The 26,071-nt window shown below is 42.5% G+C and overlaps 1 protein-coding gene across 2 annotated transcripts in view; it reads left to right on the top strand.

The window, feature by feature from the left end:
- DGKI (diacylglycerol kinase iota) overlaps positions 1-26,071 on the top strand; it is a 396,707-nt gene that overhangs the window by 21,059 nt on the left and 349,577 nt on the right. The window lies entirely within an intron of this gene.

The following is a 26,071-nucleotide window of genomic DNA, read 5'->3' as shown; positions in this document are numbered from 1 at the left end:
CACCCTATATTAACTCTCTTTTCTTCAAAAAAATTTTTTCTCTTTAGTTAGTATCTTCTCTTCATGTTGGAAACTCTGATGATCTGGTCATATTTAAGAGAGAGGCTGAATGGAAGCTCCTTATGTGTACATGTCTTTGATTTGTTAGAACATTAAGCTTCACAATTTTTATGGGGAAACTCCTAAATGTTAATGTTTTCTGTTCAGAAGAATGCTCTGCTTTCCTCTGAAGAGGTTTAGACCTGTTATTTCTCTGGGGCTGGATTTTTTATTATTCAACTTACAGATTTTCAGTAGATCTCTGCTTTCAGTAGAAGATCTCATACTCAAACCCATTTGTGATTGGTGTTTTCTAGTTCCTCTCTGGTTTAGCATCTTTAGAAACTAAATTTCTAGTATGTCAAGAGTAACGATCAGGCTCCTCATGATGGAGATCCAAATAGTCTCTGTAAAGGCTTCTTCAACGCTTTTTGGCCCCTTCTCCCATTCTCACCTTCATGGTTACCTGGTGCTTTCAACTCTGAAGCTTTTCTGGAGTTCTGTGTTGATTACTTTTTCCTTCCCAAATACACCAAATTTCCAGCTTCCTCTGCCCTGCCTACATTCACTTAACTCTATTCAATTCACTCTCCAGCTTCTAAAAGTCTTGTCATTCCCTTTGCTGTCAGCTCACCTTTTCTTTTTTTTTTCTTCTTGTGAAATGATGTCTTTTATTTCCTGTACTTTCACTTTAGTGGGAGTTTCTGGAGGGAGTTGGGATAAAAGCATGTGTCCTACTCACTGTGGTGAATGGAAGTTGCTTACTCTGTTCTTCCTTGATACGAACAATAGGAAATTTGACAAATCAGAGTATTTCTTTAGAAATTTTGAACAGACGGTGTTTTTTGTTCATCTTTCCTTCTAAAAGGAGTTTTAAGAGTTTCAGATGCATTTCCTCTGTCCCAACTCTTCCTCTGTGACATGGGACAGGATGGTAGTTTTTCGAGCATCCAAGTAGAGGAGAAACCTGTTGTGGCTTCCCTCTGGTATTCTGCTACAATCCAGTTGCCTTCATTTAGCTCACCATTTGCCTTGCGGCCATTAGCTAAAGTTTCAAAGTATTCCTTTGATTTTCAGCACCTCCTAACGTTGAACCACTGGTTTCTGTTAGACACAAGGTTCTTCTCTGTCTTCTGTCTGTAGCCCGTGCTCTTCTGGTTTTCTGGGAAGCCCTGAGACTTGTCATTCTCCTAGCAGCTCAGATGCCAGCCTCCCCAAACACCCAGAGTTCATTTAGCACCAATGAGGTGCTCAATCTGGGATTTCTGAGGGACTGTCACTGGGGGGAGGCTATTGCTAATGAGGTGCAAATTAGCAGCAGCTGGGGCGGGGTTGCTCTCTCTGGGCTGGGCCCCAGGGGAGGGTGGATTGCTATGACACTTTCACAGGAGGCTGGCTGTGGGCTGGAAAGCCTGATTCCAGGCCAGGGGCCGCCCGTGCACAATGCCTGGAGGTCTGTCTGGGCTCATGCAGCCTGATCCCCAGACCTGCTGCCAGCTGGCTAATCTCTTGGCTAGTTTTCCTGGCTGGCTTTCCCTGTAAGTAGGAGAGGCTGAGCTCAGTCATGGGGCTTTCCCAAACATTGGAGGAGATAGCCAGGAAGACCCACAGCCCCCAGAAACACTGTCGTTGGGGATGGAGTGCTAGAAGGTTACGCAGTTGGGGTTTTGATGGTGGAATAGTGGTTCCAGAAGCAACTGCTGGGAAAAGGGAACATATTCCTCCTGAGCACTTACCCACCAGTCTTGCATGGAAGCCCCTCATTTCCTAAACTGTTCACTCCAGTGCCCTCATCAGCTCACGTCTGTGTTCCTGGAAGGTTCAACTTTCTCTCAGACATCTTCACTTGCTGGTGTCCCCACCAGTGATGTGGCAGAGCTGTGGCTGGGGAACTATGTTCAGAACCAGAGAAAATGGAGGGACATCAGTGGATGTGAGTTGGTGGGGAAGTGAGTTTATGTCAACTGGTCAGTATGACAGAATGCAAATTGTGGAATCTGTGTGTCTATTGGGGTGACCTTGAGCAAATCTCTTATATGCTCTGACTTGATCACCCTCCACATTTTCTTCTATTTCTCCATCTCATTTTCTCTGACTTTATAAAGAGCTCACTGGGTGCCAGCCTAGATACAAAGATGACAGGCAGGAATGAAATATAGTCCCTGTTTTCATGGAACACATCTTCCAGTGGAAGAAGGCAGACATACAAACAACACAGATTCACACGTGCTGAGAAATGCACTATGTCAGAGGCATGTAAAAAAATGTCAGGGGATGATGGAGGAAGGGGCAGTGTTGCTCTCTGAAAGGGTCAAAGGATGCCTTACTGTGGTGGTGACATTCAAACAAGTCATTGTTCAAGGATGGAAGTGTGCCTTAGAGAAGTCACAGCACCGTCATGGAGGTTTGAAGAAGCTTGGTGTATTCTAGATAAAGAAAATTGGTTGTTAAGCCTACAGCGCAGGTATAAGGTGAACTGAGAGGCTGTGGGTCTGGAAAGAGATGAAGAGATGATGAAGGGTACATTTTGCCAAACAATGAGTTGGACCTCACCCTTGCTGGTGACAGGAATTGTGGTGGGCTGTAGAGAATTATGATGCTTTGCTAAACGAGGAGGCTGGGCTCAATGATCTTTAAGATCCCTTGGAGTCTGAACTTTTTGAATTCTCTGTGTGGGTACGAAGATGTGGGTCGGGAACACAGCTTCGTTGAGGAGTGTTATCTGGTGTAACGTCTGTGAGTAGGTGTTTAAATGTGGGCTGGACTCAATAGCTATATTAGGAAGTGACATCAAGCGGGGCGTGGGGCACCGGGTTCTAAGTTAAGCTGGAGTTTAAATATCCAAGTCTAGCTTCAGCCTTTGATCACGATGCTGATCCTGGCTTAAAGCAACTGACCTGTCGGTGCTTCAGGACTGCCACTTGTCAAGTGGAAAATTTCACTTCTCTGCAGTTGCAAGGTGGCTTTTTTTTTTTTTTGAGAAGTTTTATTTGATAATGATTTTGCTATGGTTTGAGGTATTTGAGGAGAACAAAGTTACTTCTGACTGTATTATTAGCTCTCAACGGACATGGAAATCAAAGTTATCTGTGTATGAATTTTGTGCTGAGTTTTTCCCGAGTTTTGATTCATATTTGGAGTAGGAATCTGGTGGGAGTAGATATAGGGTGATGGGAATATGTACAAAACCAGTGTTGCAGGAACTAATTTAGTGAACACACAAATTTAGACCCACAAAACTTTAGCTGAAGGTTCCAGCTGGGTTGTTTTAAGAATGCACTTATGTGGCTGATGACACATTCCTGGACTCTTAAGTGTTAGTTTATGCTTGTTGAACTTTAACCCCTCCAAGGATTATTATTTTTCTAGAACCGCATGATGAGCACATTGGCCCATCTCCAGAGCAGTTCCCAATGTTTAAGTTGCCTGTTTGCTTTTGATTTGGGTGTATTTTTTTAAACATTCGTCTTGAGAATCTTTAGCTCACTGCCTATCTTCTCAGAATACTCTCCAGTTAGCTCATATTCATAATCAAAGGGATAAACGATTTCTCTGTGGTTTGGTTCTCATGCTTTGAGACAATGTCACTGATGGCCTGACAGGCAAGTATGGGTGAAGCCAAGAAGGATATTTGAAATGTAGACCAGCTGCTAAGGTGTGGGTGTGGACACTGGTTGTGGACCACTAATAATTTCACTGCTGTGCACACTCTCTGATATCAGCCCTGCTGTGGTGAGAGAGGCCAAGTATACACACATACAAGAATAGAGCTTAGTAGCTGTGATATTTTAGAGACTGGGCATGAAAGGCATCAGAAGCTACTTTTTAAAAATATATTTTTTATTGATTTCAGAGAGGAAGGGAGAGGGAGAGAGAGAGATAGAAACATATCACATCAGTGATGAGAGAGAATCCATTGATCGCTGTCTCCTCCACATCCCACACTGGGGATCAAGTCTGCAACCTGGGTGTGTGTCCTGACTGGGAATTGAACCAGTACCTCCTGGTTCACAGGTCAACGCTCAACCACTGAGGAACACCGGCTGGGCCAGAAGGTACCTTTTAGCACTGGCCTCACGCAATCACACAGCTTACTTGATATCTGCAGTTTGGTTTTCCCATAAGTGATGTTCAGTCTGAATCACAAACTTGCTCACATCTGGTTTTTGAGGCCTTCATTGATTGATCACTAGTGAAGTTATGACAGTAGTCTGTGACTATAGAACTGTACTGGGGGTGGGGGAGTCACAATTTAACAATATAGAGTATTGACTTTGTTCTATGATAATGAGTAAAGTACTCAGTGGAAAGTAATTTTTCTTGAGTCTGAACTCTAATAACACTATTATTTCTCTTATGTCACATATCATTTTTAGTTTTATTTGAGAGTTATGTCTATATATATCTTGTTAACCTCTAAGTGATTGTAATTCTTCAAGGCACAGCAGTTAATTTATTTAAAAAATATTTATTAACACTTGGTATCAAGCACCCAATGTGTATTTTAGGCACTAAACACAAACAAATAAAATCCATTTCCTGAACACAAGAATCTCAGAGATTAGTATGGGCAGACAGATAGAAAACTAGACATTTAATTAAAATATATGTATTATACTAGTATATTGTATATAGATAATATCTATATCATATAGTATAATGATAGAGATATGCACATGAAATTAGAAAATGAGATCTTTGATTTGAGTGTTAAAGAATGAGGAGGGATTTTATTCAATTGAAGAGGGTGGGAAGGGTTTTCCACAAATGTCAAGCAAAAAGATAGCCTTGGGAAATGACTTGATTGTATAGAAAATTGAAAGTGAGTTGATAATCTAGGAATATCAGTGGTAAGTTGGGTCAACAAATGAGACTAGAATGCTAACAAAGTTGTCATTTCAGCATTATTCAGTGAGGATGAGTTTGTCACAATTTCGGGGATGCTACTGACATCTAGTGGGTAGAGGTCAGGGGCATTGATAAACATTCTAGTGTGTACAGGACAGCTCCTCCCAACAAAGAATTACCTGGTCCAAAATGTCAGCAGTACCAAGGTTGAGAAACCCTGTTTTTATCTTTTTATCATGTCTTGCTTTTATAATTCAAGTCTTAGCTCAAAAGTCACTTTCTCAGTGGCTGTCTCGCCCACCCCATGTGTCAAAAAAAATTGCACCATCATCTCCATCATTCTATTATGTAACCCTATTTATTTTCTTTGTTCCTTTTCATACTGCATGATATTATATTATGTGTTTATTTTCATTATATGTCTGTTCCCCCTAAAATACGAACATCGTGAGGTCTTTGGTTTGTTTGCTGCTGTATCTCAAAAACTTAGGATAGTGTGGGGGACATAAGCAAAAGGATGGAAAAATCTGATATCTGGGTGTTCAGGGAGGAGAAACACAGCAAATTGGACACAAATTTTGTGGTGCTGAAATAATAGTAGTTGACATTTATTTTTATTATGTATATACTAGGCTTAGTTCTAAGCATTTTACATGTATTAACTCATTTAATCTCCAAAACAACCCCAGGGGGTACACATCATGATTATTCCCATACAAAGAAATTGAGAAAGAGAGATTCAGTATTTTTCCAAGATTATACATCTAGCAAGCGGCAGTGGTAAGGAGGTATAAGACCTCAGGTGATCTGTGTGTATTTACACATGCTCTTTATGGAAATTAGTCTAAGTTAATTGTAAGGGGTGGGTAGGAGACTTGTGAATTGGATTTGAAGAGTTTTAAAAAATGTGTTCCAAGATAGAAATGCCAGGTCAGACAGAAATCAGGGAGTAGGTAGTTGGTAGACCTAAAAGATTGGATAATGAAGATTGGTGCATTGCAGGACATGGAGTATGCTACCTTAGTAAGGGTGCCTAATGGCCCAGTGAGGTCAAAGCTGATGAGCAGGATGCTCTCACTTACGAGAGTGCTTTGGTTAGAAGGGGAGACACAGAAAACCCTGGCCTCCATGTCAGACCTGGGCTTGAGAAATTGTGTCTTGAGTGGTGGCATAATGCTGAGCAATACTCCTGACAGAGTCCCATCAGAAGTTTTTACAGGCCATTTTCAATGTCATAAGTGAGCCACAGAGATAATGAGGATGACATGTTGCCTCGGAGGCAACCTCTGTAAGAGGCTCTGTGCGTGGGTGGCCGAACTCCTTATTACCATAGGACTGCTCACCACTCACTCCTTCCAGGTGCCTGTCCTGGTGCTTCTGGAGTTCTCAGAACTAAGACTGCGGAGCTTAGTTCTTCACCTACTTCCTGTCTAAGCAGCTCACCCTAAGCTTTGTGGGAGGCGTGGACCTGACTTCCACAGGTGACATTGCTGGCCTAGCGGAGCACTGCTGGGCTGCCAGGTGGTTTCTGCTGTCAACTACCTGGAGACCAAGGAGGAAGGTGACTGTTGTGTTTCCGTCTCTCTCTCTCTCTCTCTTCCTTTTTCCAATGGTGGAATCATAGGTAGGAGCTCAGTGAATTGTGATATAAACACACCTTATGGAGAAAAGTGGGGAGGATCTCTGGGTCTTAGTACATTTCACCACTTTTGGAAAGAGCCATTAGGGTTAATGGGGCAGAGCTTATTGGACTCAGTTTATAGCGTCTTCACATGTAGTTAAATTACCCAACACTGGATGGGATATTAAGTTATGAGGAGTTGGGTAGAGAGGGAGGTTGCTACACTTTAGCAGCGGTTCTCAACCTGTGGGTCGCGACCATCGGAAAACACATATAGTATATCAGGTATTTACATTACGATTCATAACAGTAGCAAAATTACAGTTATGAAGTAGCAACGAAAATAATTTTATAGTTGGGGGTCACCACAACATGAGGAACTGTATTGAAGGGTCGTGGCATTAGGAAGGGTGAGAACCACTGCTTTAGGGTCTGTGGTATTGGAATATAGAGAGTTTCAGGGCCTGTTGTTGAAAGTTTCAGTCTTCTCTACATCCAACTGGGACAACAGGTAGAGGTAGATGCAGATGATAGCAGGGCTATTGTTGTTAGGCCTGACCCAGGAAGAGAGGGTCTTGATGTCTTTCTCTGCATATCTGCCTAAGTTGGGTTTCCAGAGCTGGAGCTGCCATGGATAGCTCCATTGGTTGGAACTGCCTAGCAGTGGAGGACACAGCAAGGGAGACTTGGAGTCTGAGGTACAGGTGCAGCTATGTGTGGAAGCAAGGACTTGAGTCAAATAGACAGGATGGAAGGCTAGAATTGGGAGGTAAATCCTGGAAACTTCCTTTGAGAAAATTACGCAATGAGAGAGGGACCCTTAAGGGGGAAGCGCTGGAACCTGGAGGCTGACTCTAAGAAAGAGGGGGATGACTTTTTGAAAGATTCAGGGGAAGAAATGCAGATTCTATAAATATCCAGGAAAAGTAATAATAAAACAAATAATTTTACTTTTATGAACTGAACATTTCATCAATGTTATTTAGTACATATTTTTTCCTAGCAGGCAAAATGAGAGCAAATCTTTTGGCTAATTATTGATATTGCCATGTTTGCAGTAAGATTCAAGATAGCTAATACTGTGAGCTAGTATTGAAAATGGAGGACTTACTGCCATTTTATGGCTAGCATGGGTAGCCACTGAGAGGTTATAGATAAGGGAGTGAATTTTTCATACTTGTCTTTCAATTAGATTACTGAAATTACTGCACAGAGGATGGGTAAATAGACTTTTGAGCCAGTATAGGTGAAAAAATGGTCGAGGGCAGAGCTAAGAGATGGAAAGATGGAGGAAATCTTTAGAAATTAAAACTAAAAGAACTTAATGATGATATGGATGTGATTTATTGGGAAAAAAGGAAGAATTAAGGTTGACTTCTGTGTTTCAAATTAGGTTGACTAGTGGAGCTGACACCTCAGATAAGGAGTAGAGGATGAAGAACTACACTGGACTGAAGAAATAATGAGCTAAATCTCAGTCAGATTGCACCCAAGGTACCTATGAGCTAGCAGCATGAAAAGGCCAACGCAAAAGGAATCTGATGTTCAAGACAATGGTCTTGTATGGATGTGAAGATTTTGCAATGGGAGTTGAAATCATGAGAGAAAGTTTGATTACCTAGGGGTAGTCTGTAGGGTGAGAAGAAAAGAGGACCTAGAGAACACTGGGAAATCATATTAGCACATATGGGCCCACAAGGAGCTCACAAAAGAAACAGGAAGAGCAGTAGAGTCACATTTCAAGATCTGTGTTAGTCAAGCTTCTGTTTAAAGTTTCTCCTCTCTCGTAGCATTCATTATTTCTCGCTCTGTTCTACCACAGTATTTTTTATTTTCAATATGGTAAGTGATATTATAGAGACATTAGACAATAGTTAGTGTTACTAGTGGAATGCAAGCTTATAAGCTTCTTTACACCTAGATTCTCTTTTTCTTTTCTTTTTTTTTCATATCCATGTCTCTGGTATGAACTCCAGTGGCTGACATGTAGTAGGATTTCAATAAATAGTTGATATGAAATACCTGAATTAGAAGGTGTTTATGAGTAAATAAATAAATAAAGGATAAATGTACCATTTCATTAGAGAATTTGTTTTGAACCTCATCAGAGGAAGAAGAAATCTGTAGACTAATTAGTCCCCCCCCCCCGCCCCGCCCTCTCTACTTCACAACAGACTCACCTCCCAACTTCTTAAACAAACCAGTTAGCTAATTTCTGAAAAGGGAATGGTTAGAGCAGTACCCTACCCATCTGCAGAAGCTGGACCAGTAACTCAAATAACATGATTTCCTAAGAGGGACCAGAGGTACTGGCTTCACAAAGGGGAGAAAGGCTCTCGCATTCTCCTTGCGCTCAGGTGCACATACAGTGTGTTCTTTTCTGTGCTGCTCCAGGAAGGAGGGGGGAGGTGACTTTTTGAAAGACCCAGCAGAAGAAATGCAGATTCCATAAATACCTAAGAAAAGTAGTAATAAAACAAATAATTCTACTTTCATGAACTGAAAGCCAAAGTTATTGAGTACTATTTTTGCTGGGAAGCAAAAAAGAGAGCAGATCTTTGGGGTAATTATTGATATTTCCATGTTTAAAGTAGGATTCAGGATAGCTAAGGAGAAGCTTAATCTGTTGTCCAAACTTGAAGGTGTCTTGAGTCATCAGGGACAAGAAATTGCCACTCATGGAGTGTATTTGCTTTTAGTTTATATATTTATTTGACCCCAAACCAGTGTGCCATTTGATTTTAAATATAAATGATACACCCATGTAGTTCGTTTTGCTTCTGGAATGTTTGTAGGCTTGGCTTCCTCTCTGTACTCGTTCTCTAGGGAGGTTTATGCTATTTAATAATACTTAGAGAGTCTGGGGCATTTCTTATCTGGTTTCAAGCCTCAATTTGTGTGCCAGGTTGCTTAGAGCAGCTCAAATGCATGTGGTCAGAGAAGCTACAAGCTGTCAAATGCTCTAGAGTGCAAGAGACTCACCCCTTCTAAGAGGGATTAAATTGATGATGGAATTCGAACCCTTTTGGCACTTTCCCCACTTTGTATGAACACTTGACAATGTTCCATTGCAGCACTGAGAACTTTTTTCTCAACTCCTGATCTAAGAGCCCTGCTATTAGAATGGGCCTCATGAAGGCTTTTGTGAGTGGGGGTGCCATGCTCCACTGGTGACTTCGATTCATTCCTCCCCTCCATCCTTCATTGTACCTCCACGTGCACCTCTTCATCCCACTTCAGAGACCCGTTGAAAAAGTAGAATTGAAAGGACAAATCACTGATCGGTGGAGGCAGTGTGGCTGCCTTTTGGGGTTTAATAATGCGTCCTGCACTATTTTTGTGTTCAGCAAAAATCCATTTTGCCTCATTATGGATGTGCCTTCCCTTGGGTTTTCACTTCCAAGATTATTTCAAGGGAAATTTTACTCAGACATTAGTCTCATTTGCCCCTGTGTCACTCAGTAACCATTAGAGTTATTAAATATCTTGAACCAGGAAGTTGCATAATTTCCAGCATTAAATGCACAGCTTGAAATTCTAATATTTGGAGAGAAAGCATTACATTTGAGTGGGTTAGAATCTTGCCAGAAATGCATTTTTCCATCTGTTTCATGGTAAGAACTGTTTTTGGATTTGAAATTTATAGCTAAGGACTTTCTGCCATCTTTGCAAAGTGGCCTGGAACTGGAGAGTGTGGTGGAGGTTGTAGGTCCTTGGAAGCAGTCCTGGCTGTGGAGGATAAACTTGAGTGAGATCAGTTTCTTTGTTTTGGTTCCTTGAATGGTAAACATCCTTCATGTCTAATAATATAAAGTCAGCACCAGCACACTCAACACCCAAGTGGGTGGTTCCCAAAGTGTTCTCATCCATAGCCCTGCAAACTCCAACCTGACATGACCCAAAGTCATGACTATGGCCATTTCTTAAACTTTCCCTTTGACCTGAATCTGCCCTGGGAATATGAGCATTGTGTTCATCCTTCCTGATCCACTGTAACACATACAAAGAAGACTAAGTCTGTCAAAGCCAAGTAATGAATCAAAGGCCAAGTCAGGCATTGGTTTTCAGCCTCTTCACTAATGTGGGCCCATGTGCAGTTGTCCTTTATTGTTCGAGGTGATTTTGAAAGAGAATGCTGATGAGTCCTGTGGGAACCAGCACAGGCACTGATGAGCACTGTAGCTGGTTCCCCTAAGCCTGTTTTTTTCCTCCCCCCAAATATATTTTTATTGATTTCAGAGAGGAAGGGAGAGAGAAAAGGAGAGGTAGAAGAAGAGGGAGAGGGAGAAGAATAGGGAGAGGGAGAAGAAGAGGGAGAGGGAGAGGGAGAGGGAGAGGGAGAGGGAGAGGGAGAGGGAGAGGGAGAGGAAGAGGGAGAGGGAGAGGGAGAGGGAGAGGGAGAGAGACAAACATCAGTGATGAGAGAGAACCATCGTTTGGCTGTCCCCCTGCACACCCCACACTGGGAATGAAGCCCCCAACCTGGGCATGTGCTCAGGCCTGACTGGGAATCGAGCCGCGACCTCTTGGTTCATAGTTCAATGACCAACCACTGAGCCATGCCAGCTGGGTCTAAGTCTGTTTTTATATAGGTGGGTCCAGCCTATTGGTATCATCATTGGTCTATTTACTTTGCTTCAAAGGAGGGGCTCCCTTCCTTCTGGTTGCCTGTCAAGTTGTGTCCCTGGCTTCTTTCACAGTGTCAGTGTTTGAGGCTCTGCTATGTTGAATTCTTATTTCTTATTTATTTATTTATTTATTTATTTATTTATTTATTTATTTATTTACTTACTTACTTACTTACTTACTTACTTACTTACTTATTTCAGAGAGGAAGGGAGAAGGAGAGAGATAGAAACATCAATGATGACAGAGACTCATTGATTGGCTGCTTCCTGCATATTCCCCACTGGGATTGAGCCCACAGTCCGGGCATGTGCCCTTGACAGAATCGAACCCGGGACCCTTCAGTCCACAGGTCAATGCTCTATCCTCTAAACCAAACTGACTAGGGCTGCTATGTTGAATTCTTGACCATTTTTCACACCTCACATTCTTGACTGTTCTCACAACTTATACTTACCATGCTTCCATTCATCATGCATCTATGACTTGTGAGCCAGCAGACTTTCATTGTGTGTATATAACACATCCTATGTTGTTATTTCCAAAAATATGACTGTACACCTAATTAATATTGCACAGAGGCAGTGTAGCTTAATGGGCACAGCACAGACTTTGAGGTTAAATTTCCTGTATTTAAATCTTGACTCTACCACTTCCTAGGTGTATGGACTTCGGCAAGTTATTTAAGCTCTCTTGGCCTCCATGTCCTTATTTGTATAATGGAGATATAGTAATAACATCTGCCAAATATTGTTATTGTGAGTGAGGATTAAATGAATTAATACATGAAAAGGGCTTCGATAGGTGTCTTTCATATATTAAGGTATCAGATTTTACATACAATGATTATGCTATAGGCTCAGTATCTTGACCTCAAAATTGAAAGAGCAGGGTTTCTTCAAAGGTCATTTTGCCTTTGTACTTTACTATCCATTAAGACTCCAGGGAAATATATGTGAAATTTCTTAAGAGGTTATGTATAACCTTTATTATAGTTAAGTACCTCTCACCTTTATGGGATATAGAACCCAGATGATGATGAAGATAGCCAACATTAATTGAGTGCTTATGATATACCAGGCCTGTCCTAAGCATTATCATCTTATTTATTCTTCATAAAAACTATGTGATAGGAGGCTTATCTCCGTTTTACAGTAGGTTGAAGCTTTAACTCAAATTGCAACTCAAAGACTTGGAACTGGGTTCATATCCAGGTCTACCTGCCTAGAGCTTACCAGCGGTTCTCAACCTGTGGGTCGCGACCCCTTTGGCGGTGGAATGACCCTTTCACAGGGGTTGCCTAAGACCATCCTGCATATCAGATATTTACATTATGATTCATAACAGTAGCAACATTACAGTTATGAAGTAACAACGTAAATAATTTTATGGTTGGGTCACAACACGAGGAACTGTATTTAAAGAGCCAGAAGGTTGAGAACCACTGGCTTACACTATTAACCATTATTATGAATTGCCTCTTTACAGCAATAGCCTGGTTCTCCTGCACTGTGGAAGCCTGGGGGAATGGGAAGTGAAGGGGTCTTCCTGGGATCCACCACTTATGAGATGTGGGACCTTGAATTCAGCTTCCCTAACATTTAGAATTTTCATCTGTGAACTGTTACTATTGTGGGAGGTACAAAAAAAAGTAAAATATATAACAAAGCAAGAACAAACAGGTACTTTAAGGATTGTTCCCTACCTGGCTTTGCCAGGGCATCCAGAAATTTTGAATTATTTTGTAGAGATGTTTAACCCAGATGGTGAAGGAGGGACAATTCATTCTGAAATCAGCCTGCAGTTCTCTTCACTATGGAACCAGAGCTCAATCACCAGTGTGACTTGGTCCCAACTCCTGTATGTGCTGCTCTTGTCCTGCACAGTCCGATGGATCTGGAAGGTGAGTCACGGTCCTTAGACTAAGTCTCCATCTTTCTCAATGTCAAAGGGATTCACATGACAGAGTTCAGTTCCTCCTGACAGGCTTTGCAAAATTCTTAGTCTCTCTCTTTGCGAAATTTTTAGTCTCTCCTTTTCTTTGCACTTTTTAGTCTCTCTTGGTCAAGTTTCCATACATTTCTTTCCTTTAATAATGCTATCACTAAAACAAATTTTATCATTACAGCATAGATTCTTACAAATATGTGTGTGTTCGAAACAAGTTACAGAAATGGATTGTGTGCTATAAATCACATGAACAATAATTTGTGAAAGAATGACCAATGATCTTGATCTGAGTCAGCTATCTCACAAATAAGAAAGGGTTATAGCAAGAATAATTGTTGGATGCATACTATTTTCTTTTCTTTTTTTTTTTTAACATGGAAACAGAGATGGAAAATCTTACCCAGCCTAAATATTTTTCAGTTTTGTACATTGAATTCAGGAGATACAAGTACAATTTATATAAAGAAACAGCCTGATATTCAAAGTTAGATGTTCAATGTTGGGCGCTTTTAACTTAAATTGAGATAAGGTGTTAGAGAGAAATATTTATTAATATAGAATATTTATCATGCACTGGTTACCTTTAACCAAATCTTATTCCATTTTCCTTCTCATGTGTCCATCTTCAGCACTAAAAAACCTGCGCAGTGTTCTTGAATTTTTGTGCTCTTAGAGTACTTTGTGTTGACTTTCCTCTGAGGTTGGTCAGGACATTATTCTGGGGAGAAGCTGGCTTTTACAGGCTGTGAGTTTGGGTGGGAGTGATAGGGGTGGTGTATTAAATCCCTTTTGTCAATTCTTGGTCAGAATGGGGCTTAGAATGGATCTCACTATTTGTGAAACCCTATAACTCTTCCAGTGTAATCCCATTAAAGGGCCTCCTGACAGCAGTAAGTAAGGAGTAGCTCAGGGGTGTTACTGTTTAATCCCTTTAAGCTCAAGTTCATGTGTTATTAGATCCATCCCCCTGCTTTATCACTTCATCTTTGGGTAGCACACCATTGCTTCAGGAGCACAATTCAGCAACAATTTTAGTCTATGTATTGACAATAAGCAGGTTAGACTGTCTGAGGAAGGCTGATGCAGGCACTCACTCTTCAGGATTATGGTCAGTTAAAACGGGGCCAACTCTGCCATGTGTCTGTGGCAGTCATTGGTGCTGTTAACCAGATAATCTGGCTCTCTACATCCTGTGGTTGTTTTTCCTGGCTTCCTTATATTTGGGTGGGGCCACTAATTAGTTCTGGACAATATGTTGTGATTGGAAGTGATGTATGCTACTTCTGGTCTGGAATGTTTATTTGCCAATGCAAACCCTTTCAGGGATCTTTTTTTCTTTCTGCCACATTCTCCATTGCCAGCTTGGGTTCCAGAGAGCCCCAGCCAAGCCCCAGCCAGGCAGCATGGGCTAGAGAGAAACTGTTATTTTTCAACAAATGAGACATTTCTTAAGTACCTGCAGTATATCCGCTCCATGCGGACTAAAGCAGTGATCTGTAGTCAGAGGCTCGCACTTGGTGAGAGGTCAAGAGGTAACCTTGATGGCACTTGTTTTCTGTTTTGCCTTTACTAGGAAGTCTGCCTAGCTGTCTGAGAAATGTAAGACCTTAATAATAAATATCTGAGGGGCAAACTTGCTTAGTAGCTGTGGAGTCTATTTTTTTTTCTTTAAAAAAATGTTTCCTGTATCTCCTTGCCTCAGCCCTTAATGTTTTGTCTGGCACATAGCATCCACTCAATGAATGAGTGATGAATGAATTGGTACATCAGTCCATCTGTTTGAAGAGGACTTGCCATTAGCATCATGGAAGTATTTTGACTCTCTCTGAACTTACTGTTGCCAATCATTCTTTTACTAGAGGCTGAGCGTGCAAAATCCTGTGCAGTAGCCCACCACTGCTTGCAGCACCACCCACCTGCCCGTTGCTGCTCACCAAGTTCGCTGTCCCACCCACCCACCCACTGCCCTGCTGTAGTCAGTGCCCCACCTGCCTGCCACCCACCTTGCTGTGATTGGAGCCTGTGGGCCATAGGGGAGAGACAGAGTGGTGCTCAATGCACCTCATGGTGACCAGTTGTTTGGTCGTCCTGGTCATCATGGACACTGGCTTTTTATATATATAGATTACTAGTAATTCAACTCTAAGTCATACTATACCATTGTCAGAGCTGCCCTTATGAGAGACCGCCCCTGGTCTGGCTTTTTAGAAGCTTCAGCGGCCTTGGAGCAAGCAGCACAGACCCCCCTAGTCTCTACTTACTGAGCTCAACAAAACTGGGAAATGTCTGGGACTCTTGCTCATAAAAGCAAGAGAACCCCTTGCTTCATTTTTGGCCATGGCTTTAGCACCCACACTGCTGCTGGCTCTAGAAATATTTTCCCCTTTTTAATTTTTTTTTTTAAACTTATGTGGTTTCAAGTAAACTATAACTTCTGTGACCCTGGGCACTTTCCCAATCTCCCAACTTCTTCCCCTCAGGATATACCTTAGATGTCTATCCTATCATTATTAAGTGCTGAGAGGGAGGGACAAGGACAGGGGTTATGGCAGCCCAAGACTTTAGTCTGATACCTGGGGACAAAATATCAGTCTTTATAACACTGAGCACACATCCTGCCCAATTAGAGATTTCCCTTAATGCCATTCCTTCTCTCCGTTCCTCCTGACATCACTTCCAAGTGGGCTTTCACATCTGTCGATTACACTATTAAATTAGAACAGGGCCTGGGACATCGATAAGCATAAGCTATTATTATCTTCATTATTGCTATTTTGGCAGGCTTATGTTCTTGTCTCCGTGTTTTCTTCTCTTCAATGTGTATCTTTTAAAAATAGATCTGATTCTGTCTGGTTTTAAGGTTGTCTTGCCTCCATGTCTAGGGGAGAATCCCCAGATGCTGAGCTCATTGACCTCTTCAGCAGCAGGTCTTACCCGCTGAGTCATCTCGGAATCACCAAGGGAGCCCATCAAACTCTCCATTCCCAAGCCCTCTTGCCCAAGAGATTCTGATAAGCTTGTGGTGATGGGGAAGGGAGACAAAACACATTCTTGGAATGGGGATGTGCAATTTGAGAATGCTCCCCGGGTGTTCTTGAGACCACTTCTTTTTAAAATTATATTGATTAGGGAGACATTGGCTAATAAAATTATATAGGTTTCAAGTGTACGATTCTATGGTACATCATCTATATCTTGCATTGTGTGCCCCCACCCCCCACCCCCAACATTGCCGGGAGCCGGTCCATCCTTGCTGTTTCAAGGGACCTGGCATATATGGCATACGGTTCTTATTATGTTTGCTCACCTTCTTGGCGCTGTGTTTCAACCAAGGTCACCTCTCCAAGAAAGGTTGAATCCCTAGGTAGGGATTTTCCCCTGAAGTTAGGGAGGGAATAAAACCCCTCAACTAAGTGCCAGGCGGGTAATTAATCACTTTAACTATGAACAATCATGCTTAAGCTACATAATCTTTACTCCCTGGAATGGAGATAAGAAACGCCCTAACCTTTGTAATAGAGATTGATAGGATTGAATCAACTGGTATAAATACAGATGTAACCAGACAGAAAGACTCAGAACTCAGGAGACAGAACTCAGAACAAGACAGCAAGAGACAGAACTCAGACAGGGCTTGGAAGACAGGACCAAGAGAGACAGAGCCTAGGCACAGAACCTACACAGAACGGTCTCTAGGGACAGAAGAACTTCGCTGGCGAGAGCATGCCAGAGGATCCTGGACAGGGACTGGCCTCGGAGCCTAGAGACAGAGCCTAGCGGGAGAACATGGCAAGGGATCCTGGACTGAACCTGACTACAGAGATTGGCAGGAGAACCTGACTGGAACCTGGACACTGAACCTGACTGGAGAGCCTGGACAGAACCTGGCTGGAGAACCTAGCGAGGGAACATGGCTACAGAACCTCGCTGGAGATCTGAAGCAGAACCTCTCTGGAGATCCAGACCAGAACTTGGCTGGAGATCCTGGCTAGAGATCCTGGCTAGGCTGCTGATCAACTGAACACTGTCTCCGTGTCATTCCTTCTTCGCCGACTCCGTCTACGCCTTTGGGGACCCCTGGACCCGCTGGGGTTGGACCCCGGCACAACATCAAATCTTCTTCCATCACCATATATTGAGCTTCCTTTACCCTTTACCACCCCACACCCCTTTCCCTCTGCTAACCAACATACTGTTGCCTGTGACTATGTGTTTTTGTTTGTTTTTCTTATTTGTTCATTTCTTGCTTTCATATGGCTCTTGACTTTTTCTGTCTGACTTATTTCACTTAGTGTGATATTCTCAAGCTCCATTGTGTTGTCACAAATGGCAGCATTTGATCTTTCCTTATGGCTGAGTAGTATCCTATTGTATACATGTACCGCATCTTCTTTATCCAATCATCTATCAAAGGACACTTAGGTTATTTCCATGTCTTGGTCACCATGAATAATGCTGCAGTGAACATAGGGGTGCACTTCTTTCGTATCTAGCCACCTCACCTCCCCAGAGAGAACCACCACCCCATGCTCTGCTCTCCCACAACGTGCCATGTACAGTGTGGTTCCATCTATGCCAAGCTTCTGGGGCTCCTCAGACTTACCATGCTCTTTCACACTCCCATGCTTTGCACATGCATTCTAGTGCCCTTCTACGCCCTTCTCCTTTTCTCTGTTTGGGTCTTTTAAACAAAATAACAGTTTTTAGGCTTTTCTCAACATTCCCACATGGTTGTCTCTCTCCTCCACAGCACTTTGCATTGACCTGCATTGTTGTACTTGTCATAGTGCAGGCTCATTATTTGTGCCTGCACTGCCTGGAAAGTTCTATGATCTACCAGATTTTAACCAAGTTTTGGTACACAGCCCTTAATGGGAGGCAGCAGTCTGTTAAGTATAGGCTTTGGAACTCTCCCTCCTAAGGGCCTTTGTGACACTTAAATGAGATCATGTACAAAGCACTTAGCCCAGTGCCTGACTCTTATCAAGTGCTCACTAAAAGACACCTGCTATTTTTCTGAAATAAATACTTAGCGATTAATCATTACATATACTTTTCTCAATGATATGCTGAATGGCTTACACATACCTATCCATGTCAGGATGCATATATTTCTCATTTAGATAATGTATCAACCAGTAAGTATCTATTGAGAAGTACTGGTTGCTATGGAGAATATGTACAATATCATCCTTACTTTCAAGGAGATTATGTCCAACCACCGATATCAACACAAATGTGTGTAAAAGAGCACAGAAGCCACCACAGGCAGAGAGCTTAACCGGCTGTGGAACACATTCTTGGCTGTAAGTGCAGTGGGAGCGAGAGCAAAACCAGGGAGACCCAAGAGACAAATTTATCTTTACATTCACACACACTTACCCATATGCACCCCTCAGGAAACATGGTTGCAAGAGGTTGTGTGACTTGATGAGTGGGGGGAAGTGCAGTCAAGTGGACAGGTAGGTGGGTGAGAGTCTGGGCTGAGTTGGGTTAGTATGAGTGCCAGGCTGAGCCATACACAGTGTGTCCAACCCAGCAGCTGCACCAGGAGCCTGCAAGGAATGCAGACGCTCAGGTCTGGCCCCAACCTACTTAGTTAGGATCTGCATTTTAAGAGTCCTCAGATGATCGATGAGCACAGGAAAGTTGGAGAAGTGCTGGCCTAGAGGATGCTGGGGGACTGAACTCTAGTGGTGGCTCCTTGAGGGCAGCTGTCCTGTGAGCTGCTGGCTCATTCCAGGGGCCCATAAACCCATCTGCACTTCCAGTGTATTCCAAAAACTGCGTAAGCTATGTAGCTCATGCATACGTGTAATATTTCTTTGTTCCAAATGAACCTAGATGCTATTATGGCAAAACACATAATTCATTTGGAGGTTTCTGATTCCTAGTAGCTTTTGATCATTATATGTTTTTTTTTCAGGCATCCAAACTTACAGGAAAGCAGTTTTGAGGTGAAGGTTTTTGAAACATTTCATATTAAAAAGACATCCTAGCATTTGAAAACCAGCATTTGGAAACTAATATACTTTCTTTCAGTCCTGCATGATACACAGTAGTCGGGTTTTTACAGATAGACCTAGGACTCAGAAGTGAAACAGAACAAATCCCTAGCACCCAGCAGGCTGTTCCAGTGACCCCAGATGGGGTTGGCATAGTTCCTACATTTTTGCTCGTCCTGGATACGCTTCTTCTTGCTGGGGCTCCGGGTAGAGAAGCAGGTGCTGCCTGCTCCTGTGCCTTCTGCCAAATAGGTTGGTAGTGACGATGGGTGTGTGTGGTGGAGAGAGAACTCTTTGGGATTTAATACAGTGTTTAGCCCACTTCTTGGCCCCAGCTGGGCTACTGGCTTGAACAGTGTCATGCTTGGTGGAGAGAAGGGCAAACCTGCCTCTATTGCAGATGGTCTCCAAATCATGATGGTTTGACTTATGATTATTCGACTTTACGATGGTACGAAAGCAATACATTTTCAGAAGAAACCTTACTTTGAATTTTGAATTTGATCTTGTACCGGGGCTAGCGATATGCAGTACAATACCCAGTCGTGATGTTGGGCAATGGCAGTGATGCAATCACAAGGAAAAACAACTTGCATTCTCCAGTGCCCTGTGTTGCCAGCATTTTTTTGGATATTGAGTTTTGCATCCCATCCTGCCCACAAAATGCCAGTGTGCTTTTGGCTGTGTGAGAGTGGCGAGTACCCATACAACCATTCTGTTTCTCACTTCCAGTACAGTAGTCAATAAAGTGCGTGAGATAGTCCACACCTTGTTATAAAATGGGCTTTGTATTAGATGATTTGGGCCAACTGTGGGCTACGCCTGATTCAAATCCTGACTCCATCACGTTGGGTTGGACTCAGTTTCTTCATTTGCAAAATGGTGGAAAAGAATACCTGGCTCAGAGAGCTCTTCTGAGAATGAAATGCAAGTTGTAAGTCAGTTTGCATGTGCTCACAATCAGTGAGAGGCCCTGGTATTGCTCCTTCCACGTGTTTTTTAAAAATCCTCACCCATGAATATGCTTTTATTGAGAGAGAGGAATGGAAAGAGAGAGAGAAAGAGAGAGAGAGAGAGAGAGAGAGAGAGAGAGAGAGAGAGAGAGATATCAGTGTGAGTGAGAAACATCAACTGGATGTCTCCCATACGTTCCACGACCGGGAATTGAACCCAGAACCTAGGTATGTGCCCTGACCAGAAATTGAACCTGCAACCTTTTGGTGTATGGGACAATGCTCCAACCAGCCAAGCCACCTGGCCAGGGCGCTTTCCCAGTGTGCTCTCCCATTGTTTTTATTTCCCCGGTCTCCTGAAGGCAGCCCTTCACCTGTCCTTCAGGTGGGGACCTTTACCTGGTAAATCAGAAAGCAAAGGAAAGATGGGTGGTGTAGGTAGAAAAGGGTGGCTGCACAGTTCTTGCTCACTGTGATCCATAACAGATGAAGTTGAGAAGAGGAAATGAAATGCCCTGTCCCCTCACTGTGACTCCAGTCCCGCCTATATTATCACTTAGCATCGCAGAAATGGTCCTCTCACGCTCTGTCCAGCTCACTCCAACTCGGGACTAAGTCCTGACGTCGGATCAGCCTTGGCTGACCTGTGTGAACTGAAGAGAGAGTTCCTTCACCTTCCTTAGCCTCCGTTTTCTCATCTTGAAAATGAGCACATGAACCTTTGTGCTCTTGGAGGTATTTTCAGTGATAACATTCTAAGAGACTGTGCCCACCTGAGAGCAAGTGGGACTGTGAATCACCTCAGTTTTTGTGCTCAGAAAAGCTGACGGCAGGTTTTCGTATTCATCTGCCTGGCCGCGTGCTTATGGGCTGCCCTTGTTTGGCCTTGAAGGATGTGGCATTTTCCCCATTGTTTCTAATGGGGACAGTACTGTATTGCTACAGATCATGGTGTCACGTCTGCTTTTCTTTGGATCCTTGTCCAGGAAGCTAGCAAGCCGGCAGGTTGCCTCAACAATTCCTGACTCTAAGTGGCTCCTCGCTGGCCAGGAACCTGCTCTCCCCACCCAGTGTTTTCTCTACGTTCACTCCCCCATCCCCCACAACCAGAAGCCCCATTGGTGATTGTCAGGCTGGTAAGGAGAATGCTGTCAGGCTCAATGGAGATGTCAGACCCTACGTGAGTCAGCGTTCGCTTCCCCCAAGCACAGCTGGAAAACAAAGGAACGGATTTAGTGGAGATGTACGCAAACCAGAACCTATTATGTTAAAAACATAAATAAAACGAGGGAAAAGGCATACAGAGTAAAATTATCTTTTTAAAGCATCTTGGCAAAATAGCACTCAATACACATTCGGTACAATAGTACAGTCATCCGTGTGTGTCAACCAGTAGTTCTCAATGACAGGGATGGATAAACAAGCAGGTGATACACAGCCCTGTTGCTCTGACTTTTTTTCTTAACTTATTCTCTTTGAGAAGGAGTTGGTGGAAACACAGCTGAAAACACAGACTTACAAAACAATTGAAGTTGAACATAGAAAGGGAGACATGGGTGCGGATTTAGAAAGAATATCCATTCAATTCCATAAGCCGACAAAGTAAGATTAGACCAGACAGAAATTTTACTCTCCTCTAAAGGATAAACATCATTTTCCATTTCATCTGGTGGAGAGGCAAAGCGCTGCTATGAATAATTTTTTTAATGCAGGCTTCTTTACACAAAGAAAAATATATCCCATTTCTTCTCCTTCCATGTCCACCTAAGCTCTTAGCCCAGGAGGAGTTCCTCCCTGGTCTCTCCCGACCAGTGTTAGTGTTAAGTGGCCTGTACACAACCACCACAATGTTTAAATCTTTTAATTTTTTATTCAAAGAATTAAAAACTCCTGTCTTGATATTTACAAATAATTTATAATAGCAGATATAGTGTATTTTTGTCACCTGGACATACAGGGGGCCAGATAGATTTGTTAAAAGGACAGAGTGAGTGAAGGACCTCTCTTCCAGGGAGGAAACAGGATAGAGAACCCAATGATTTCATGCTATTAAAGCAGAGAAAACTGGCCTTTATTTATATGCCTACAACATTCCAGATACGTTTCTTGTTTCTCTTTATAATAACCATGAAATGGTAATTCTCTTCATTTTCCTGAAGAGGAAACTGAGGCTTAGAGAGGCTAAGTAACCACTCAAGCTCACATATCCAGCAGGGAGGGGGGTAGAGGAGGAAGTTCAAAATCGATGTTTAACTGCTTCCTTTTTTTGACAATAATAGCAAAAGCAGGCATTGAGCACCTACTGTATGCCAGGCGTTTTGCTGGGAACTGGAGAGGTGAAGAGAAAAGGAACCAAGTGCTTTCTGTTGAGTGCTTCCCAGAATTTATTGAATGCTCACTGCTTGTCAGGTATTTCACGAAGGAGCTATCCCATTTGAGCCTTTGGGTAGATAATCAGAGCAGACATGCTAATTGGCTTATTTTTCAAATAATGAAAAGCACATGCTCAGACTGTTTGCCTCCCACAGCTAAGGTCATACAGGGAGTGAGTGTTAGGATTGGGACCTGGACCCAGGTATGTCTAGTCCTAAAGCCTTGCTCTGTTCAACACAGATTTAATGCTTATTAAGTTCTCCAAGGTACTTGATAATGGACTTCAGATGTTACATCTGCAAAAGTATTTTTATTTTAACAGAAGACCCTGCAGGTGAAACTGCATTTGCATTGGAACTCATTGGTAAGTGGAGGAAATAATCTTGCTCAGAAAAAGATTTCCATCCTTCAAAGTGACATTCCCTATATGTTAAATCTATTAGCTGTAGACTCATAAATGTGAAAGGTGGATTAGCTTAGTTGTTAGACCACATAGAGAAAATAAAAAGAAGTAAAATACTGTAAAAATAAACTTCTGGTGACAAAAATAGCATCCGTAACTCTTGAAAAAAACATCAAACTCAGTGAGGCAGATTCCTCTGAGGATCTGTGTGATACACTCGTTGATATCACAATCATAAAATAGAGCTCTATTCTTGTTCCTTCCTGGTGTGAAAACTACTTGGCTCTCTCTGCCAAAATCTGGGCTCCTCACTACGTCCTGAATTTCATTTTGTCTCACCTGTGTTCCTCTCTCTGTGAGCAGCCCTTCATGCTTTCTCTCCGAATGTGGAGATGTTTTCAGTGTCCATGAACATCTTCAGGACGTCTTGGCTAAGCTTTCCTTACGGCAAGTGACCTGACCGCCCTTTCCTTCCGACTTCTGTTTCTAGTGTTGATTTTTACCAGTGATCCTTAGTTTTGCTTTGCATTGTACTTACTGCTTTTAATACTTGTCTTGTTTTACCTCCTAACCTATAAGTTTCTTGAGAGCTTTTCTCATCTCTTTTTTTATTCTTTGTAACATTTGGCACAGTGCTCCACTCATTATATTAATGAATGTCAGCAGGTATTAGTTAAGTGAAATTCAGTCAAATGCCAGAATAGAAAGTGCAATCAGAACAGCCAGGCATTGGACATTCTCTGACTCGTGGATAAACTGCTTTCCAAGGGAAGGAGGGGAGGGGAGAGGCAGGTGGGAGAGGAAAGCATCTCTGTTATTTGGCATTGATATGAAATTTACTCTGGGAAATTGACGTCTCCACAAGCCACCTTCACCCTTCTCATGAGAGAGAATATCATACAAACCAATAGGCAGATCTCACCCTCCTCCCCCCAAATCCATCACCTTATTTATGACTGCACATGTGGTTACTTAGCAACAATACAGTATCACAAATAGAGGATTATGATGATTTTAGGTGTGAAAATAAGTGGAACAAAGGATTCAAATCAGCAACCAATGGGAGAGACAGTAAATTTAGAGCTGGAACAGAGTTCTTCCCAAGATGACATGTCTGCATAAAGTTTCCCACGAAGTGACAGGGAGCACATCCTAACGTTAAAGCTCATCCCATGGAGAGAGAGCTAAGCCCGCAGTTCCTTTGGCTGGCATTTTCCCAGCCACACACCCATATCTGTTTCTTCCTGGACATTCGCTAGTCCTCTTTCTCCTGCCCTTACCATAGGCATGCATGCCTGACCATGTAAACACACTCCTTTCTTTCCCTTTCAGGTGTGGGAATAAGATAGAGAATCAAAGAGAACTGTCTCTGTCCTGATTCAGAGGAGACTGTGAGGATCCAAATTCCAGCACGCAATGGGTGGCAGAGCGGGTGATGGTGCCACTCAGAGTCATTATCCATTTTGTGGTTGGTGAAGCTGAGAGCTGAAACCTTCAGGTTGACTTTCAAAATCAGATGATTGGGAACTGGAGGGACCCAAGCTTTCTGATCTAATGGAATAATGTTTTTGATGTTTATTTTTGCTGTATACTGATAGCTACAGTGATCTACAGGATAGTGCTGTTTACTTTTCTGTGTTCATTCCCTCTTGCTTCTTCCAGTCTTGATTTTTATTTTTTTCTAGCAGTTCATGAGATTCAGAAAAGCTGATTTCATTTCCAATTCCAGTGAGCAGGAACATAGGCAAGTCCAGGTGGGCTTGGGGAGAGGTGGGGGTTTCCTTCATTATCTTGTTATTTCACCCACCCATCTACCATCTTTCATATCTCTCTCCTCCCCTCCCCCCTCCACTCCCCTCCCCTCCCCCCTCCACTCCCCTCCCCTCCCCTCCCCTCCCCTCCCTTCTCCTTTCCTCTCCTCTCCTCTCCTCTCCTCTCCTCTCCTCTCCTCTCCTCTCCTCTCCTCTCCTCTCCTCTCCTCTCCTCTCCTCTCTTCATCTCTCTTCATTTATTTTGCCTTCTTTTTCGTATGTTAGAACATCTTCAAGAATGCCTTTGAAGATTAAGGAAATTACAAAGACATCTCCATGTGAGTGGGAGAGTATAAATGTGTAAGTGCACAGAGAAAAAACTTGGATGGTGACTCAGAAGTTAGGGGGACATTTGACCTTCCAGCTTTTTAAGCACCAGCAAGTACTTTCATCCTGATCTCTGAGTCATGCCTTGTCAAAAGTTTCCCAGGCCCCTGAAGTGAAAAAGGCAAGTCAGTGAATAAGAGTGCTAGGAGAAGTACACGATTTTATTAGACAGTGTAGAATGAAACACTTCGCGAAGCGAAAAATTGCAGAGTGCCGACACTCGTACCACAAAAAGGGCATCAACACCTAGATCGCTGCTGAACACGCATTTTAGGATGAAACCCTTGACAGTCTAAGGATGATTGTCTAAGCAAGGTGAGGTAGCAATTCTTTGCTCCAAGTTATACAAAAGTCTTGCTTTAGAGTCTGATAGAGTGATTAACTACCAAATTTCACTGAGAATACAGCTATGGAGGATCAGCTAGCAGGTACTTGATTAGTCATCATGAGCACAAGATGGAGGCAGACATTTTATAAATAGTATGATGTGTATCAACGAGTGTACAATCCAGAAATAAGACTTGAATATCAATAAGCTTTGAAGCCAGAATGCCTGAGCTGCATCTCTGCTCTGCCAATCTTGCCCGAGCCTAGTTTTATACTTGTTAAAAATGAACATCAGACTGTTTTACTCCTTTCCTGAAACCAGTGAGGAGCCACCTGGACAATGTCCCACTCCAACTTGTTCTAAGGATGTAGTAGATATTTGCTGGTTCTGTTGAGCAACAAAATCACTCCCAATGTCATTCTTCAATGGAGAAACTGGGATCCTCAAATCTCTTGGGTACCTAGATTTCTGATTATCCCTATAAAGACCCTGGAACTATTTACCTAAAACAACCATGTCCTGTATTCCTGCTGTCTCTGGTATTTCTTTTCTGCTTTATTTCTAATAGTCGCCTGGAGATAACCATACTGAGAATTGACCCAAGGGATTTCATATGTCATTGAATACTTAAAATGAGTAAGAACTATCGTTACAGAGGGAAATTTCAAAAAAATGAAAATATCTGGTTCACAATCACAGTGAGTTTAAAAGTTAGTTGAAGATTCAAAATGGATTCATCTGGTGGAATAGCAGACAATAGCTGTGTTGTTGAGAGGTATTGTAATTA

The sequence above is a fragment of the Myotis daubentonii genome, chromosome 10 (genome assembly GCF_963259705.1).
Source record: "Myotis daubentonii chromosome 10, mMyoDau2.1, whole genome shotgun sequence".
Classification (NCBI taxonomy): Eukaryota; Metazoa; Chordata; class Mammalia; order Chiroptera; family Vespertilionidae; genus Myotis; species Myotis daubentonii.
The sequence above is the reverse complement of the archived record's forward strand: the minus strand, read 5'-3'. Positions and strand labels throughout refer to the sequence as shown.